Source organism: Equus przewalskii, chromosome 6 (genome assembly GCF_037783145.1).
Source record: "Equus przewalskii isolate Varuska chromosome 6, EquPr2, whole genome shotgun sequence".
Lineage (NCBI taxonomy): Eukaryota > Metazoa > Chordata > Mammalia > Perissodactyla > Equidae > Equus > Equus przewalskii.
Window position 1 is genome coordinate 52,536,086 of NC_091836.1, and position 19,920 is coordinate 52,556,005.

The 19,920-nt window shown below is 44.5% G+C and overlaps 1 protein-coding gene across 20 annotated transcripts in view; it reads left to right on the top strand.

The window, feature by feature from the left end:
- Positions 1-1,655: 1,655 nt before the first annotated feature.
- Positions 1,656-19,920, top strand: part of LOC103541329 (ral guanine nucleotide dissociation stimulator-like) — a 43,457-nt gene continuing 25,192 nt past the window's right edge. For 10 of the 20 annotated variants that reach the window (XR_011541074.1, XR_011541075.1, XR_011541076.1 and 7 more), the window contains exons 1-7: positions 1,764-2,315; positions 2,531-2,621; positions 4,637-4,704; positions 4,851-5,035; positions 6,750-6,913; positions 18,911-19,081; positions 19,513-19,837. The gene's annotated coding sequence lies outside the window, so the exon portion shown is untranslated. The other 10 variants (XM_070623738.1, XM_070623741.1, XM_070623740.1 and 7 more) reach the window with 8 other exon arrangements.

Consider the following 19,920-nt stretch of genomic DNA (forward strand, 5'->3'; position numbering starts at 1 on the left):
TTCCTTCTCAGGGCAGAGCAGGCATCTAAGAAGGGGAAAGTAAAAATGTGATGGGGAATGGTTTCTACCTAGAAATCAACAGACTTCTCTCTCTTTGCTATTTGATGCTAGAGATGTTATGACAATGCGGCCAGCTGAGAATGAGAGGATCTCTCTCCAGTCCCAGGAATTAATCTTGGCCAAATCCCATAACCTCTTCAGACCTCAGTTTCTTCATCTGTAATATGAAGAGTGAAATATCTTTTTGAGTTCAAAAGTTCTATGATTCCAGAGCAACATAGCAGAGTGAGTGGTTTTCTTCGTCTCTCTCCTTTCTAACTATACAACTAAATGGCCATTCACTGATCAATGGTGGATTCTCACACAGCACCTCAGGACCCCCGAGAGACCGTGCTGCTTTACATAGGAAGGTGGATGACTACCCCTGGGGAGGAAGTGGAGATAGGTGAGAACTCTCTGGCCCCCAGACAGCCTAGCACCTGTGAGTGACTCTCTCCCAGCTGACGCTCTCTTAGCACCACCCGGCCCTGAGGACAGGTGTGTGCATCAGCACAACTGTGGAAACAGGTGACTACAGGCTTAAGCCCCCCCCATGATTGCTCTGTGGACCAGAAGGAAAATCCACGTGATGAGGATTTTTAGGCTGGTTAATTTTAAAATGGTTTATGATGAGGATTTTTAGGCTGGTTAATTTTAAAACTGCAAATGAGAAGCAGGCTCCTAGGAGTGGAATTTGCTTGCCCCCTTTTTGGGAAAGATTTACATTTCTAAGGGAAACCTCTATCTGTAAAGATGCCTCCCTCTCTGTGCCAGGAAGAAGGGGGATGGCCTTATCTCTAGAAACTCTTAATCAATGCCAGAGGCAAGAACTTAAGTTGTTTACTGTCTGGCAACCTCATGTAACTGACCCCCGCCCCCCCCCCCCCATCCTCCTTTGTCTTTAGCTGAGGATAATATTTAAGTGGTGACTTCTGCCATTTATTCAATCCGGTTTGATTCTTATCTAAAAGTTGTGGGACCGCCCAATGACTGGACCCTACGGGCACTGATACCATTTTAACTTTTTTACATATTCTTTCCTTTGTCTTGTAAAGAGGTAACTCACATACCTATGCCTTAAATTTAGCTCTAACCCTCAACTTGGGGCAGCAGAAGCTCTGACTGCTCATGGGTCCTGTCCCCATGGTATTCCATACTATTCTTTAAATAAAAGAGCACTACTGCCAGATCTTAAGAGTCTAAGAAATCTTTCTTTTGACTCCTCGGCTCACGGACCCCCATCACAGGGTCCCACAGTGGCCCCAGGGAGAGTCTCTGCTCAGCCCTAGTGGAAAGGCCACACCCACCAAGCACAAAGACTGGGTGACCTTGGAGCAGAAGTGGTACAGCTGGGTGAGCTACCTACCCGCCAGCTACATTAAACATCCATAGATCTGCAGTGCCCCGAGGGGGCAAGTGCGATCCACTGAGACCATGTGAGTGGGCAGAGACAATCTGGAGCCCCAGTGTGATTGCTCGCCCGCAACTGGGGTGCCCACCCCGCTCGGCCCCGCCCCCACCTCGCCCCGCGCCTCAACCTGGAGCCCCCAAAGGGCTCTGCCCGGTAGGCCCGCCCAAAACCGGAAGCTGAAGCTCTGAGCCGCTCACCCGAGACCGGAAGCGAAAGCCGGGACAGTGCCGAGGAAGCACCCGGGTGTGTCTGCGCGCTGTGTCCTCTCTTCTCGGCGCGGACGGGATTCCAGTGGCACGTGCGCCCTAGGGAGGGGACGCGGGGAGCGACGGTTGGGCCGGGCTCTGATCGGGGTCCAGGGAGGGGCCTGGGCCGGGGCAGCCCCGTTAGGGCCCGGCGTCCTCCGTCGCCCCGGAGCCCCGTTTCCCCCGGGCTGTTCATTCAGGTCGCCGGAGCCGCTGTTTCCTCTGGGCGCCCCCATCCCCTCCTCACCGTCCTCGTCCCCGTGCTCCGTGGGATTTGCCCCAGGGGCTTTTAGCCTCGTCTGGAGGCGTTGTTTGGGTTGTTACAATTGGGGGCGCCTGGCACCTGGAGGGTGGAGGCCGAGGATGCTGCTCCGCATCCTCCACGGCACAGGACAGCCCACGACGCAGAATTATCCGGCCCAAATGTCAGCAGTGCCGAGGGTGGGAAACGCTGCCCCAGGGCCTTAGACTCTCCCAAGCCCTGAACGGACTGTGGAAAGGGGCCTTTATTAATTCAAGACTGAGGGGTTTGCCAGGACACAGGCCTTACAGGGCCCCTAAGTGACAAGTTTGTTTAAAGGGTCTGGAGTCACCAAAAACTCTCTGTCCAGCCGAGTGAGGTGAGCAAGGGAAACGCACACAGCCCAGGGCTGCTTTCTCCCAGCTCGGGGAGCAGGTGGCTGGCTAGGAATCGGGGAAAGCCAGTCACAGCCAACAGTTTCCGTTAAATCAGTAAATACAGAAAAGAAAAGGGAATGGGGTTTCCTTTCCCTCCAACTGTATTACAGTCTATAAAAGGCCTCAAAAACTATCCTTTTGTTGTTTTCCCCCTCAGACAAGGACAGCATCCATGGAGCTCAAGTTTGAGTTGAAACCAGGCTCAAGGTCCGCCTGTCCTCACTGATGGTGGATTTCTGTGTGACCAGGTGAGCGCCACGTGGACTCATTCCAGCAGGTTCCAGCAGCCCCCGCTGTGCAGAAGAGCTGCCTGTGGGCCTTCCTGGGCTCGGGGTGTCAACACGAGGAGCCACTAAGAGGGAGGGTGTCGTAGGAAAAACTATTAATGTTTGATAATATTGAAGGGAAAGGGTAAGGTGTGTGTGGTTCTGTGTGTAAACAATTCAGAAAATACAGTTATATGCAAATAGCACGTTAAACAAACATGTAAATAACTGCAAATACGTGTGTAGTAGAGAAATATAGATGTACTTGCGTTCCATAATTTTAAAAATGTCAGGGGCTGGCCCGGTGGTACAGTGGTTAAGTTCTCACATTCTGCTTCTGCGGCCCAGAGTTCGCCAGTTCAGATCCTGGGTGTGGACATGGCACCGCTTGGCATGCCATGCTGTGGTAGGCATCCCGCATATAAAGTGGAGGAAGATGGGCACCAGTGTTAGCTCAGGGCCAGTCTTCCTCAGCAGAAAGAGGAGGATTGGCGGCAGATGTTAGCTCAGGGCTAATCTTCCTCAAAAAAAAAAAAAAGGATTTTATGTATAATATGTGAATGTTTTCTGTGTTTACGTAGTATTACAAGACATCCCATTAAATATTAGCAGCAACATTCCTCAGGCCCATTCAGCTAGACTTCTGAAGCCCTGTAAATTCTCCACAGAGATTCACAATATAGGGACACCTGGGGAAAACGATTATTTGAACTTCTTTATATTAGTAACAGAAATTTAAAATGGAATTGACCAGCAACTAGATGTATTTTGAGCAAGTAGGTTTTTATTCTTTATGAGATTTCGCATCATCTGGAGGAATGTTAAGCGACACCTTGTAGATTGAAGGGTCGGGACTAGTCTGCAAACAGAGTGTCCGCTGCACCTTGCCTTCTACGAGGAATTGACTTTGTTTCTTGAAACTTTTCTGAGGTAACAGTCTGGTGATCCACATTAAGGGAATGATGTTAAGTAATTTTATATTTAATTGTTGGCTTCTACTAATTGTGAGTGTTGGGGTGTGTGTGTTTCTCATTCTGGCTTTCCTGTGACATTCTTGAGGGGAATATGTGCTTGTCATGCAATAGCTATTCTGAATGGACAATTTATGGTGACCAGCCATCCTCATTAATTCAAGACTGAGGAGTTTGCCAGGACACAGGACATTTAGCGTTCAAACCAGGGCAATCCTAGACAAACCAGGATGGCTCATCATTTCCGTGAGCCAGGCCCTGGGCCAGATGCATGGGGACCCTGGAAAACCAAACAGACCTTGTCCCACCTCCATAGAATTTATATTCTCTTAGGGAATTTGGATTTTGAACGAGTGATGAACGAGCAGGAACTGTATCAGCCCAAGCACAAGCTCAGCTCAGGAGAGCCTTGTAAAATTCCAGTTTTCCCCTCTTTGGGGTGACTTCCATTTGGAAGTCCCCACGGGCCCCAGCTTGTGGGCCTGATTCTGACAGTAGGCAGGGCCCCCTGGGCTGCCATGCCTCTGTGCTGAAAGCTGGGAGTCTCCCTTTGGCTGTTCTTCTTGGTGGCTCCAGGCTGTGCCCCCCAGAGTTTATCCATCCAGAGAGAGTACCAGCCACATTCCCGCATCATCAACTGGAACCTCAGCACTCGGAGCCCACGTCCTCAGAGTACACCACCTGCTGAGGGACATCCAGGACCAAGTGGGTCTCTCCCCATCCCATCTCTCCTTTCCCTGGGGGCCCCCTCATTCCTCCATCTGACTTACATCTATTACGTGATTCTTTCTACCCTTCAGTTTCCAGAGGCGGTGGCCTAGGTGCCTTCCCCATTTCTCAGATGGGTAAACTGAGGCTCAGAAAGGGGAACTATGTGCCTAAGGTCACACAGTGAGGTAGGGGCAGAGTCAGGATTTGAACTCAGGTCTCCCTTGCTCCAAGGCCTGTGATCTTTCACTGGCTCCTGTGGTCCCTGAAGCCCCAGGAGACCTCTATCTCACCCATTCTCCCTACCCTCTGTCCTAGGTCACTGAGCTCTACAGAGGCAGCCAGCTACGAGACATATTCCACTCATGCCTGGTAACCCACTTGACGTAAGTTGAGGAGATTGGAAGTATTGACTAAGCTGGTGGCTGGTGACTCTGAGCTCCCATGACACACCCTTGATCTGGAAGTTGCTGACATGGTGCCCATTCTCCCCCACATCCCTGTCAGCTGATCCTGCCATCTTGTTCCATAGGTCTTCGGGGGATGGGAAAAGTATTAACCTCCTGAGGCCACCAACCTGCAGCATCCACCACCTTCTTCTCTTCCGGACACTTTCAACAAATTTCACCCAATAATGACATTGACCATGGCCAAGCTCCCTGCTGAGCACTTTCGTGCAAGATCATCTCATTTCATTCTCACAGCTTCCCCCAGGAGGTACATACAGTGATCATCCTTCTTGTTCAGATAGGAAAACTGAGGCTCAGAGAAGTGAGGTGAACAGTCTAAGAACTGTCACAGTTGGGTTTGATCCCAGGTCTCTGAGGATGGGTGAGGGACTAGGGCATCTACATTGGGGAGGAGGAGGATCATAGGGCACAGTGCTGACTTTGAGTATTTCCAAACTTCACTTCCTTCCTGTTTAACGTGGGGATAATTATCACAATACCTTCCACCAGCGTGATGGTGAGGGAATGTGTAAGTCACTTCTTAGAGGCGCTCCATAGATGTTCATTATTGTTCCTGTCATTGTTTCTGTCCCCAGCTCCTGGGAACCTTACCTTTTTGGTCAGGGTCTCTTCTCTAGCCTGGGGAGGGAGGCAACCAGATAATCCCCCATTGCTTGCCCCTGGGTCTCTCGCTGTATAAAGCAGGAACTCGGGAGACAGTGCTGGTGTTGGCTGAATTCTTGTGGTCTCTGTCTCTAAGTTGGATTCTGTGTTGGTCACCATCGAGGCACTGTTCTCCTCCAGTCTGGACACCGGCATGGTGAAGCAAGTCTTCATGAGACCTAGACAAGACCTGAGTGCCTCATCCCACTGGGTGGGTGCCAGCTACCAGTTGTTGAACGTGCATGTGACAGCTGTGAGGTGGGGGACTGGTCTTACGGCTTGAAGAGATGGGGCTTTGAGGAAGGATGGGGCTTCTGAGTAGCCGTGGACTGGATGGAGACTGTAGGGAAAGGGGCTTTCTTGGAGGCCCATGTGGATGACCCATGGCCATGGGTCATCCAAGAGGAGGCAGGAAGAGAACTTGCAGCAATTGCACCCAAGAAGATAGTTATTTTTACGCATAAATTTTTCCATCGCCAAATATAGAGGATCCTGAGTTGCCTTCTTAGGCCTCCAAATATGATCCATACATTGATTCATTCATTAATTTATTCAACAAATATTTAATGCAAGTAAATAGGTACTGGTGATACCTTGTGAGGAATGGTATAATCGGGGAACATTAACAGCCTGTGGGAACCCCAATGAAGGACTCACAGCCCTGTCTTAGAAAGTTTTCTGGAGGAAGTGATGAAGAAACTGAGATGTGCTGGAGAACAGGACCCAGCTCGGGGAAGAGATGGGGAATCATGCTATGTGTGTCTATAACCTAGAAGATAGAAGTATCATGGCATGTTTGGGGAAGCTGTAAGAATTTTTGTGTGCCTGGAACATACACTTTGACATGGGAGAGGTTACAATTGAGGCTAAAGGTATGGGCAGGGATTTTCTTGGGCACTGGAGTGGTTTGTGGAGGAGCATGACACACTCAGAGTTCTGCTTGTCCTCTCATGATGTGTGGAGAATGAATTGGGAGGGGGAAGAAGACCAGAGGCAGGAAAACCCATTAGGAAGCTGGATCAGGAAAGGTATGTGACAGATGCCCACTGGGGAGTCAACACCCTACACTTGCTGTCTAAGCCTCAGAGAGGCCCATTCTCCTCTTTACATCCTAGTGAACTCATCATGCTTGGTGTAGGGCTGGACAGGTAGACAGATGAAAGGATTCCAGATGGACAGGGGGATGGGGGCGTCTTCTGTAGCCCAACTTAAAAAACCCAGCCAGGTCACATTGCCAGGAATAAGTAGACTGGCTGGAATGACTTCTTTGTTAGCATCTTTCTTTCATAGAGGACATTTATACTTTCTTTTTATTCTAGAAGTGGAGCCATCATTTCATCTACCAACAGACAAGCCAACAAGCAGTCCCAGCCCCCAGCACTTCCAGCTGAATTTCACTGGCACCAGCCTACTCTGTTCCCAGGACATCGGCCAGCCAGGCCCCACCAAACACCAGCGGAGCAAGAGAAGCATTAGGGATGCGGTGAGCATGGGGTTGTGTGTCCACTCTTTTCCCACGTAGAGATGGCCTCCCAACAGTCAGGAGTCAGGGGGTGACTTTTCATAAAAATTCATAAAGACAGGTTCTTATTCACATTTTTCAAATTAAGAAACAGGCACAGAGAGGTTCAGTATCTGCCTCAGGGTCACATACCTAAGTCACACCTTGGAACAAGACTTTCTTTGATACACATGCCTGGGCTAGTGGGGTTTTTTTAATTATTATTATTGAGTTCATAATAGTTTACATCATTGTGAAATTTCAGTAGTACGTTAATTCTTGTCTGTCACCTTATAGGTACTCCCGTTCACCCCCTGTGCCCACCCCCCATCCCCCTTCCCCTGGTAACCACTGAACTGTTTTCTTTGCCCATGTGTTTGTTTATATTCCACATATGAGTGAAATCATATGCTGTTTCTCTTTCTCAGTCTGGCTTATTTTGCTTAGCATAATACCTCCCAGGTCCATCCATGTTGTTGCCAGTGGGATGATTTCGTCTTTTTTAATGGCTGAGTAGTATTCCATTATATATATATGGCACATCTTCTTTATCCAATCATCAGTTGATGGGCACTTAGATTGTTTCTATGTCTTGGCTGTTGTGATTAGTGCTGCAATGAACATAGGGGTGCATATGTTACTTTGGATTGTTGATTTCAAGTTGTTTGGGTAGACACCCAGTAGTGGGATAGCTGGGTCATATGGTATTTCTATTTTTAGTTTTTTGAGGAATCTCCATACCGTTTTCCATAGTGGCTGCACCAGTTTGCATTCCCACCAGCAGTTTATGAGGGTTCCCTTCTCTCCACACCCTCTCCAACATTTGTTATTTTTAGTCTTAGTGATTATAGCCGTTTTAACAGGCATAAGGTGGTATCTTAGTATAGTTTTGATTTGCATTTCCCTGATAATTAGCAATATTGAAGATCTTTTCATGTGCTTATTGGCCATGTGTATATCTTCTTTGAAAAAATGTCTGTTCGTATCCTCTGCTCATCTTTTGATCAAACTGTTTTTTTGTTGTTCAGTTGTTTGAGTTCCATATATATTATGGAGATTAACCCCTTGTCAGATATATGATTTGCAAATATTTTCTCCTGATTGGTGGGTTGTCTTTTTGTTTTGATCCTAGTTTCTTTTGCCTTGCAGAAGCTCTTTAGTCTGATGAACTCCCACTTGTTTATTTTTTCTTTTGTTTCCCTTGTCTGGAGAAGACCTGGTATTCAAAAAGATCCTTTTCAATTCGATATAAAGAGTGTACTACCTATATTATCTTCCAGGAGTTTTAAGGTTTCAGGACTTTTCTTCAAGTCTTTGATCCAGTTTGAGTTTATTTTTGTGTATGGCATGAGATAATGGTCTACTTTCATTCTTGTGCATGTGGCTGTCCAGATTTCCCAATACCATTTATTGAAGAGCCTATCTTTTCTCCATTGTGTGTTCTTGGCACCTTTGTCAAAGATTAGCCGTCTGTAGAGGTTCGGTTTTATTTCTGGCCTTTTGGTTTTGTTCCATTGATCTGTGTGCCTGTTTTTGTACCAGTACCATGCCATTTGATCACTATGGCTTTGTAGTACATTTTGAATTCAGGGATTGTGATGCCTCCAGCTTTGTTCTTTTTTCTCAGGATTGCCTTAGCAATTCGGGGTCTTTGGTTGCCCCATAAAAATTTTAGGATTCTTCGTTCTATTTCCATGAAGAATGTCATTGGGATTCTGATTGGGATTGCATTGAATCTGTAGATTGCTTTGGGTAGTATGGACATTTTAACTATGTTTGTTCTTCTAATCCACGTGCATGGAATGTCTTCACATCTCTTTATGTCATTATCAATTTCTTTCAATAATGTCTTATAGTTTTCGTTGTATAAGTCCTTCACCTCCTTGGTAAATTTATGCCTAGATATTTCATTCTTTTTGTTGAGATTGTAAATGGAATTACATTCTTGAGTTCTCTATCTGTAAGTTCGTTATTAGACTATAGAAATGCAAACTGATTTTTGTAAGTTGATTTTGTACCCCACAACTTTACTGTAGTTGTTAATTATTTCTAATAGTTTTCCAATGGATTCTTCAGGGTTTTCTATATATAAGATCATGTCGTCTGCAAACAGCAAGAGTTTCACATCTTCACTCCCTATTTGTTTTCCTTTTATTCCTTTCTCTTGTCTAATTGCTCTGGCCAAAACCTCCAGTACTCTGGTGAATAAGAGTGGTGAGAGTGGGCATCCTTGTCTTGTTCTCAGAGGAATGGCGTTCAGTTTTTCCCCATTGACTATGATGTTGGCCATGAGTTTGTCATATATGGCCTTTATTATATTGGTGTAATTTCCTTCTATCCCCATATTGTTAAGAGTTTTTATCATAAATGTCTGTTGGAGCTTGTCAAATACTTTCTCTGTGTCTATTGAGATGATCATGTGGTTTTTATTCCTCATTGTGTTAATGTGGTGTATCACATTGATTGATTTGCAGATGTCAAACTATCCTAGTGTCCCTGGTATGAATCCCACTTGATCGTGATGTATGATCCTTTTGATGTATTGCTGTATTTGGGTTGCCCATATTTTGTTGAGGAATTTTGCATCTATGTCCATCAATGATATTGGCCTGTAGTTTTCCTTTTTTGTGTTGTCCTTGTCAGGCTTTGGTATCAGAGTGATTTGACCTTGTAGAATGTGTTAGGTAGCATTCCGTCTTCCCTAATTTTTTGGAAGAGCTTGAGAAAGATAGGTATTAAGTCCTTTCTGGAAGTTTGGTAGAATTCTCCAGGAAAGCCATCTGGTCCTGGTCTTTTATTTTTGGGGATGCTTTTGATTACTGTTTCAGTCTCTAACCACATGAAGCAATTGAAATTTTTTATACACCTATTGGGTATTATTCACATACTGTGTGTAGGCATGTGCTTATTTCACAGGGTTTTCTATATACAATATCATGTCATCTGCAAAAAGAAATAGTTTTACATCTTACTTTCCACTGAGGATGCCTTTTATTTATTTTCTTGTCTAATTCCCCTCATGAGAACCTCTAGTACCTGTGATTAGCATGTGAGATGACGGCAGACATCATTGTCTTGTCCCTGGTCTTAGGAGGGAATTTTCACTGTTTCGTCATTGAGTGTGATGTTAGCCATGAGTTTTTCATGGATGCTATTTATCAGGTTAAGTTTTTTCTATTCCTAATTTGTTGAGTTTTCTTTCATAATCATGAAGGATGTTGGTTGTATTTTGTGAAATCCTTTTTCGTATCTGTGTCAAGGTTATCTGGTATTTGACCTTTATTCTGTTAATATGTTGTTACATTAATCAATTTTTCAGATGTTAAGCCAACATTTCAGCTACAGGTGAGAGATTGAGACTTTCTCAAGTCTTTCCTGGATGTGCACACAGCCATGCACACTTCTGGTCTTCTAGATCCCCACAGATAGATTGGAGCTTTTCAAAGTCCCCTATGGACATCTCAATCCCCAGATTTTTCTTTTAAGTTTTTGGCTCACCCCTTGCCTGTCTCACCTGGGGTCACTCCTTCAGGTAACTACAGTGTAAAACAGTTACCGCTGATTGTTTTTAGCAAGTGCCCTGAGGATAGGCTTTCCTCACTTAGCAAGCTCTGAGTCGAATAAAGACAAACCCTGAACATGCGGCTTTTTCAGGGAGCTGCCACACAAGACAAATAGTGACAGTTCAATAGGGATGTGTCTTTTGGGGAGCTCCAAACCCCTTATGGCTGCTGCACTGCTGGTTTTCACAGCTGCCATGGTTCTGAGACTGAAGGTTTTAAAAGCTACTGAAGATATTGTGACAGCAGAAATGGAATAGTACAAGTTATAATGCCACAAAGTTTCCTTCCTTTACCAAGATGCAATCATTTTTCTTAATTAAACTCTCTCAGATTGTTGCAAGAGCCTTTGATTAATTTCTAGACTTCTGAGAAAGTTGATTTTGTCCATTTTTACCAGTATTCTCATTGTTTTTATCTATTTTCAGAAGATAAATACATTCCAACAACATTTCAAAAAGAATGTTCTCCCTGTGGCTACTTATTTATAAATTAATTACATTAAATTAAATCACATGAGAAAATCTGTTCCTTCCTAGACACATTTTCAGTGCTTGGTAAAAACATGGGGCTAATAATGACTATATTGGATAGTGCAGACACAAATGTTTACATTGTTTCAGTAAGTTCCCTTGGAGAGGACCTAGAAGCAGGGAATGTAGAATCAGGGTAGAATTCCAGACACCGTTGTTGATCCCTTGTGCACTTCTAGGTCTGTCCCCCACAGTGACCACGCTGGGGTTGACCCACTGTGTACCCTTTCACCGTTGGCGCAGAGACTGGACAGAGTTGCTATCTGTGAGGGATTCCTGCAGCTGACGCAGGGGTACCCAGCTGCAGAGCTTCACCCTGGACAGGAACGGTGTCTTTGTGGATGAGCATGTCTCCTTGGTCATTGGAGAAGAAAGTGGGGCTTTTACTGGGAATTGGAGGCATGGCGCTGAGAAAGCATTGAGCTTTCTCAGGCTGACAGGAGATGGCATAGTTCCCCAGGCTTTACCCACCATTGAGAGAGAGAAAAGAACACCAGTGGAATATAGGCAGCCCTCACCTTCTCCTAGGCATCTTTGTGACCTCAAGCTAGTCACCACCCCTCTCTGGACTTCTGGTTCCTTATCTCTGCACTAAAAGCCACTCAGCCACATGGTCAGTGAGGGCCTCCAGCTTTGTGTGAACCAGCCTTACAGGTGCTGGGGGTGGCTGTGTTTCCTGATCCACAGGCTGTAGTTTGTGAAGTCCTCCTCTAGATCAGCACCATGGATTAGAACTTTCTGCAGTGATGGAAATGTTATATATCAGTGCTGTCCAGTGCATAGCCACATGTGGGTATTGCGTACTCGAAGGATGGTATTGTGACTGTTTTTTATGGTTACTGATTTTTAATGTTACTATGGTATCAGATTTTTTATTTTATTTAATTAAAATTAATTTTAATTTAGAAAGGCACTTGTTGCTGCTCCATATCAGACAGCACACCTCTAAGACGTTGTCTGGGGAGAGGTTGGACAAGTAGGGGGACCTGCAACCCTCCCCCCATGCCCAATGGGTGCTGTGTGTCCCTACCCTCCTGGAGTTTATGTTGTAATTGGCAATAACAACAATAAGCAATTGTAAATGATAAATTATTTGATGTGAACCAATCCGTATTTGGGATTGGTAATCAGAAGGCTTCCTGGAGGAAATTACAGTGAAGGTGAATCCGGGAAGATGAATATAAAACAACTCAGTAAAGGAGAAGGGGAGGAATGTGTTTCTAGCCAGAGAAGAAAGCTTTCAAGTGGGAATTTACAAATTTAGAAAGGTCTCATAGGCTTTCCAACTGGGATGACCCATTCTCACCCCACCCATCATAAGATGGTCCAGTCCAATTTCAGTCCTCCATGCCCAGAGGTATGAATTTGATTTGATTTATTACACTCTTGTAGTGTGATAATGGTCTTGGATTATGTAGTAACATGTCCTCATTTTTTAGGGATGCAAACTGAAATGGGGTGAAACATAATGATGTCTGCTTGGCTTTGATATTTCAGTGAAAATGTGGGATGAAGCAGGGTGGCAAGTATTAATAACTTATACATTGGATGAACCTTTTTTTTTTTTTAGGTGTTAGCTTTTTTTTTTTTTTTATTAATGTTATAATAGATTACAACCTTGTGAGATTTCAGTTGTACATTTTTGTTAGTCATGTTGTGGGTACACCACTTCCCCCTCTGTGCCCTCCCCCCACCCCCCCTTTTCCCTGGTAACCACCGATCAGATCTCCTTATCAATATACTAAATTCCACCTTTGAGTGGAGTCATATAGAGTTCGTCTTTCTCTGACTGGCTTATTTCGCTTAACATAATACCCTCGAGGTCCATCCACGTTGTTGTGAATGGGCCAATTTTGTCTTTTTTTATGGCTGAGTAGTATTCCATTGTGTATATATACCACATCTTCTTTATCCAATCATCAGTTTCTGGGCATGTAGGCTGGTTCCACATCTTGGCTATTGTAAATAATGCTGCGATGAACATAGGGGTGCAACGGACTCTTGAGATTTCTGATATCAGGTTCTTAGGATAGATACCCAGTAATGGGATGGCTGGGTCATAGGGTATTTCTATTTTTAACTTTTTGAGAAATATCCATACTGTTTTCCATAGTGGCTGTACCAGTTTGCATTCCCACCAACAGTGTATGAGGGTTCCTTTTTCTCCACAACCTCTCCAACATTTGTCACTCTTGGTTTTGGATGTTTTTGCCAATCTAACGGGTGTAAGGTGATATCTTAGTGTAGTTTTGATTTGCATTTCCCTGATGATTAGCGATGATGAACATCTTTTCATGTGTCTATTGGCCATATTCATATCTTCTTTTGAGAAATGTCTGTTCATGTCCTCTGCCCATTTTATGATCGGGTTGTTTGTTTTTTTGTTGTTAAGCAGTGTGAGTTCTTTGTATATTATGGAGATTAACCCTTTGTCGGATAAGTGGCTTGTGAATATTTTTTCCCAATTAGTGAGCTGTTTTTTTGTTTCAATCCTGTTTTCCCTTGCCTTGAAGAAGCTCTTTAGTCTGATGAAGTCCCATTTGTTTATTCTTTCTATTGTTTCCCTCAACTGAGGAGTTACAGTGTCTGAAAACATTCTTTTGAAACTGATGTCCAAGAGTGTACTGCCTATATTCTCTTCCAAAAGACTTATTGTCTCAGGCCTAATCTTTAGGTCTTTGATCCATTTTGAGTTTATTTTGGTGTGTGGTGAAAAAGACTGGTCAATTTTCAATTTTTTGCATGTGGCTGTCCAGTTTTCCCAGCACCATTTGTTGAAGAGACTTTCTTTTCTCCATTGTAGGCCCTCTGCTCCTTTGTCGAAGATTAGCTGTCCATAGATGTGTGGTTTTATCTCTGGGCTTTCAATTCTGTTCCATTGATCTGTGGACCTGTTTTTGTACCAGTACCATGCTGTTTTGATCACTGTAGCTTTGTAGTATGTTTTGAAATCTGGGATTGTGATTCCGCCGGCTTTGTTTTTCTTGCTCAGGATTGCTTTAGCAATTCGCGGTCTTTTGTTGCCCCATATGAATTTTAGGATTGTTTGTTCAATATCTGTGAAGAATGTTCTTGGGATTCTGATTGGGATAGCATTGAATCTGTATATTGCTTTAGGTAGTATGGACATTTTAACTATGTTTATTCTTCCAATCCATGTGCAAGGAATGTCTTTCCATCTCTTTATGTCATCGTCAATTTCTTTCAAGAAAGTCTTGTAGTTTTCATTGTATAGATCCTTCACTTCCTTGGTTAAGTTTATCCCAAGGTATTTTATTCTTTTCGTTGTGATTGTGAATGGGATTGAGTTCTTGAGTTCTTTTTCTGTTAGTTCATTGTTAGTGTATAGAAATGCTACTGATTTATGCACGTTAATTTTATACCCTGCTACTTTGCTGTAGTTGTTGATTATTTCTAATAGTTTTTCTGTGGATTCTTTGGGGTTTTCTATATATAAGATCATGTCGTCTGCAAACAACGAGAGTTTTACTTCTTCGTTACCTATTTGGATTCCTTTTATTTCTTTTTCCTGCCGAATTGCTCTGGCCAGCACCTCCAGTACTATGTTGAATAGGAGTGGTGAAAGTGGGCACCCTTGTCTTGTTCCTGTCCTCAGAGGGATGGCTTTCAGTTTTTGTCCATTGAGTATGATGTTGGCTGTGGGTCTATCATATATGGCCTTTATTATGTTGAGGTACTTTCCTTCTATACCCACTTTACTGAGGGTTTTTTATCATAAATGGGTGTTGGATCTTGTCGAATGCTTTCTCTGCATCTATTGAGATGATCATGTGGTTTTTGTTTTTCATTTTGTTGATGTAGTGTATCACGTTGATTGACTTGCGGATGTTGAACCATCCCTGTGTCCCTGGTATAAATCCCACTTGATCATGGTGTATAATCTTTTTGATGTATTGCTGTAATCGGTTTGCCAAAATTTTGTTGAGGATTTTTGCATCTATGTTCATCAGTGATATCGGCCTGTAGTTCTCCTTCTTTGTGTTGTCCTTGTCAGGTTTGGGGATCAGGGTGATGTTGGCTTCATAGAATGTGTTAGGGAGTTCTCCATCTTTCTCAATTTTCTGGAACAGTTTGAGGAGAATAGGTATTAAGTCTTCTTTGAATGTTTGGTAGAATTCTCCAGAGAAGCCATCTGGTCCTGGACTCTTATTTTTGGGGAGGTTTTTGATTACCGTTTCTATTTCCTTACTTGTGATTGGCCTATTCAGATTCTCCATTTCTTCCTGATTCAGTTTGGGGAGATTGTAGGAGTCTAGGAATTTGTCCATTTCTTCCAGGTTGTTCAATTTGTTGGCATATAGTTTTTCATAGTATTCTCTTATGATCTCTTGTATTTCATTGGTATCTGTTGTGATTTCTCCTCTGACATTCCTAATTTTATTAATTTGCGCTTTCTCTCTTCTTTTCTTGGTGAGTCTGGCTAGGGGTTTGTCAATTTTGTTAATTCTTTCGAAGAACCAACTCTTTGTTTCATTGATCCTTTCTATTGTCTTTTTTGTTTCAATATCGTTTATTTCTGCTCTTATTTTTATTATTTCCCTCCTTCTACTGACTCTGGGCTTTGTTTGTTCTTCTTTTTCTAGTTCTGTTAGGTGTCGTTTGAGGTTGCTTATGTGAGCTTTTTCTTGTTTAGTGAGGTGGGCCTGTATTGCGATGAATTTCCCTCTTAGGACTGCTTTTGCTGCATCCCAAATGGTGTGTTGAGGTCCCATTCTCATTTTCATTAGTCTCCAGATAAAATTTGATTTCTTCTTTAATTTCTTCAATGATCCATTGTTTGTTGAGAAGCGTGTTGTTTAGTCTCCACATTTTTGCACCTTTCTCTGCTTTTTTCTTGTAGTTGATTTCTAGTTTAATAGCATTAGGATCAGAAAAGATGCTTGATATTATTTCAACTCTCTTGTATTTATTGATGTTTGCTTTGGTTCCCAAAATATGGTCAATCCTTGAGAATGTTCCATGTGCACTTGAGAAGAATGTGTAACCTGCTGTTTTTGGATGAAGTGTTCTATATATATCTATTAAGTCCATCTGGTCTAATTTTTCATTTAATTCTATTATTTCCTGGTTGATTTTCTGTCTGGATGTTCTGTCCATTGGTGTTAATGGTGTGTTGAGGTCCCCTACTATTATTGTATTGTTGTTGATGTCTTCTTTTAGTTCTATTAAGAGTTGCTTTACAAATTTTGGTGCTCCTGTGTTGGGTGCGTATATATTTATAAGTGTTATGTCTTCTTGGTGGAGAGTCTCTTTTATCATTATATACTGTCCCTCTTTGTCTTTCTTTATCTGTTTTGCTTTGAAATCTACCTTGTCTGATATTAGTATAGCGACATCTGCTTTCTTTTGTTCATTATTAGCTTGGAGTATTGTTCTCCATCCCTTCACTCTGAGTCTGTGTTTGTCTTTGGGGCTGAGGTGTGTTTCCTGGAGGCAGCATATTGTTGGATCTTGTTCTTTGATCCATCCTGCCACTCTGTGTCTTTTGATTGGGGAGTTCAATCCATTTACATTTAGAGTGATTATTGAGATGTGGGGGCCTACCACTACCATTTTGTGTCTTGTTTTCCGCTTTTCTTCAGTTTCCTTTGTTTCTCGTCCCATGGTTTAATCTGTTCTGATGTAGAGCTGCTACTCTCTGTTGTTGTCCTTCTACTTATCTCCTCTGCTCTTGGTTTTGTAGCCCCTTTCCTTTTTTTGATTTTTCAGGACTGAGGGTTTTCCTGAGGATTTCCTGAAGAGGAGGTTTTGTGGCAATGAACTCCCTTAATTTTTGTCTATCTGCGAAAGTTTTTATTTCTCCATCGTATTTGAAGGATATTTTCGCTGGGTAGAGAATTCTCGGCTGTAGATTTTTGTCCTTCAGATTTTTGAATATATCATTCCACTCTCTTCTAGCCTGTAAAGTTTCTGCTGAGAAATCTGCTGATAGCCTGATGGGGGTTCCTTTGTAGGTTAGTTTCTTTAGCCTGGCTGTCCTTAGTATTTTCTCCTTGTCGTTGACTTTTGCTAGCTTCACTACTATATGGCGTGGAGTTGGTCTTCTTGCATTGATAAAGTTTGGAGATCTATTGGCTTCTGTCACCTGAAGATCCATCTCCCTCACCAGATTTGGGAAGTTCTCAGCCATTATTTCTTTGAATAGGCTTTCTGCCCCTTTCTCCTTCTCTTCTCCCTCTGGTATACCTATAATCCTTATGTTGCATCTCCTAATTGTATCTGATAATTCTCGGAGAGTTTCTTCATTTCTTTTTAGTCTTGCTTCTCTCTCCTCCTCTGCCTGCAGCAATTCTATATTGCCATCTTCCAAATTGCTAATTCTTTCCTCCATATTATCGGCCCTACTGTTCAGAGCATCTAGATTTTTCTTAATCTCCTCTATTGTGTTCTTCATTTCCAATATTTCTGTTTGGTTCTTCTTTATCGTATCAAACTCTTTTGTGACATAGCTCCTGAACTCGTTGAGTTGACGGTCAGAACTCTCTCTTAACTCGTTGAGAATTTTAATGATGGCTGTTTTGAAGTCATCATCATTTAGGTTATATATCTCATTTTCTTTGGGATTGTTTTCTGTGTATTTGTTACTTTCTTTCTGTTCTGGAGATTTAATGTATTTTTTCATATTGCTTGATGTTGTTGATTTGTGCCTCCGCATGGAGATAGAGTTTAGTTGCTCCTTTCACTTGTTTCAGCTGCTGCGGTGGGGGAGCAGCTGTTTATACTGCACCAACCAGGAACCCTGTCCGCAGTTGCTAACTGGGCCTGGGCCCCTCCTCGTAGCCACAGTGGCCCTTTGGATTCCCTCCTCTGCTGTGGGGGCCGTCACAGGGAGGCTTCAGGCTGCTGGTGCCTACTGTTGCAGCCCACCTAGATGTGCTCTCTCCTTGGGGTCTGCAACAGTGTTATGGGCTTTTCCAGCGGCCAGGGGTGGGATCACTTATATTTGTCGCTCCGTTGCTGTCGGCACCCACAAAATCTCACTTGTCCTCTATGGGTCGCAGGAGAGCTGTTGGCATCTTCTACAGTCTGTGGTTAGTTCACCTAGCTATGCTGCTTTTGCCCTGGGGTCTTCCAGCCTTGTGGCTGGTGGCTGAGTGCCTTCTACTGGTGCTGTGCAGAGGCTTTCCCTAAGGCTGCTGTGAGCCTGTAGGGTTTCCCCCTAGGCTACGAAGCTGGGTCTCTGGAACTCCCCCCAGCCCCAGTCCTCTCCGAGATCTCCGGCTATCCCTAGTCCCACGGGGCGGGCAACGGCAGCTGGGGGTCGCCCCGCCCTCTGGGATTCTCTCCGGGCCTCTCCCGGAGCCGTGAATGCTCGGCGTGGCCCCTCTGCTAATGGCAGACAGAGAGCTTTGTCTGCTGCCCGGGCGGAACTCCGGCGCTTCCCATCTGGTTCGCAGAGCCAGCCTTTGAAACTTCCCCCAGCTCCGGTCCTCTCCGAGATCTCCGGCTATCCCTAGTCCCACGGGGCGGGCAACAGCAGCTGGGGGTCGCCCCGCCCTCTGGGATTCTCTCTGGGCCTCTCCCGGAGCCGTGAATGCTCGGCGTGGCCCCTCTGCTAATGGCAGACAGAGAGTTTTGTCTGCTGCCCGGCCGGAACTCCCGCGCTTCCCCTCCGGGTTGCAGAGCCGGCCTTTGAAAGTTCCCCCAGCCCCGGTCCTCTCTGAGATCTCCGGCAATCCCTAGTCCCACGGGGCGGGCAACAGCAGCTTGGAGACCTCCGTACCCTCAGCGACTCTCTCTGGGACCCTCCGGGCGCCGCGAACACCAGTCGGGGTCTCCTGAACCTTTTTTTTTTTAAACATTGGCACCTGCGCTAACATTTGTTGCCAATATTCTTTTTCGTTTTCTTCTTCTTCTCCCCAAAGCCCCCCAGTACCTAGTTGTATATTCTAATTGGGAGTGCCTCTGGTTGTGCTATGTGGGATGCTGCCTCAGCATGGCCTGATGAGCAGTGCCATGTCCCCGCCCAGGATCCGGACCGGCAAAACCCTGGGCCACCAAAGCGGAACGCGCCAGCTTAACCACTCGGCCACCAGGTAGGCCCCTGAAATATTGTTTTAATTGAATGAAATATGCTTTGTTAAATCTAGGTGATGGAAGTTTATGAGACTGTTCTCTCTATTTTTCTGTGTATTTCTTAACGGTTGGCACCTGAGCTAACAACTGTTGCCAATCTTCCTTTTCTTTTTTTTCTACTTTTTCTCCCCAAATCCCCCCAGTACATAGTTGTACATTTTAGTTGTGGGTCCTTCTAGTTGTGGCCTGTGGGACGCCACCCAAGCATAGCCCGGCAAGTGGTGCCATGTCCATGCCCAGGATCCGAACCAGTGGAACCCTGGACTGCCGAAGCGGCGCACAAAAACCCAACCACTTAGACACAGGGCTGGCCCCTTTTCGGTGTGTTTCAAAAGTTTATTGAAAAGAGTAAAACATACTCACATGGATTGTCCAATTCATTCACTTCCAGGGTATTCTCCCAGCACAGATGACGCCTTGACTGAGAGTCATGGTAAACCTCCAGGAAGCCCTAGCCCAGAATGGGGAGGGAGCATCTTGATACTGTGCCTCATCAAAGAGAACCACGCATGCAGGATCTTGGATGATGAGGAGGCTTGGCCAACCCATGTCAAGGATGGTTGAGGCACAGTGGGGGCACAGGAGGAGCCCTGGGAGAATGATAGGAGGTGGCTCACCCCAGCACTTGTCTCCCCAGACCTCCCCTTCTGGGCCTTCTTCCTCATCTTCTTAGTGGGACTCCTGGTGCTCATCACATGCCTGATCTGCTGTCTCTGGTAAGCAAGAAGCTGTTGCTTGTCTTCTTACTATTGCATTGTAAAAGCTCTTTATATATTAAATATACAGTGCTTTGCTACGG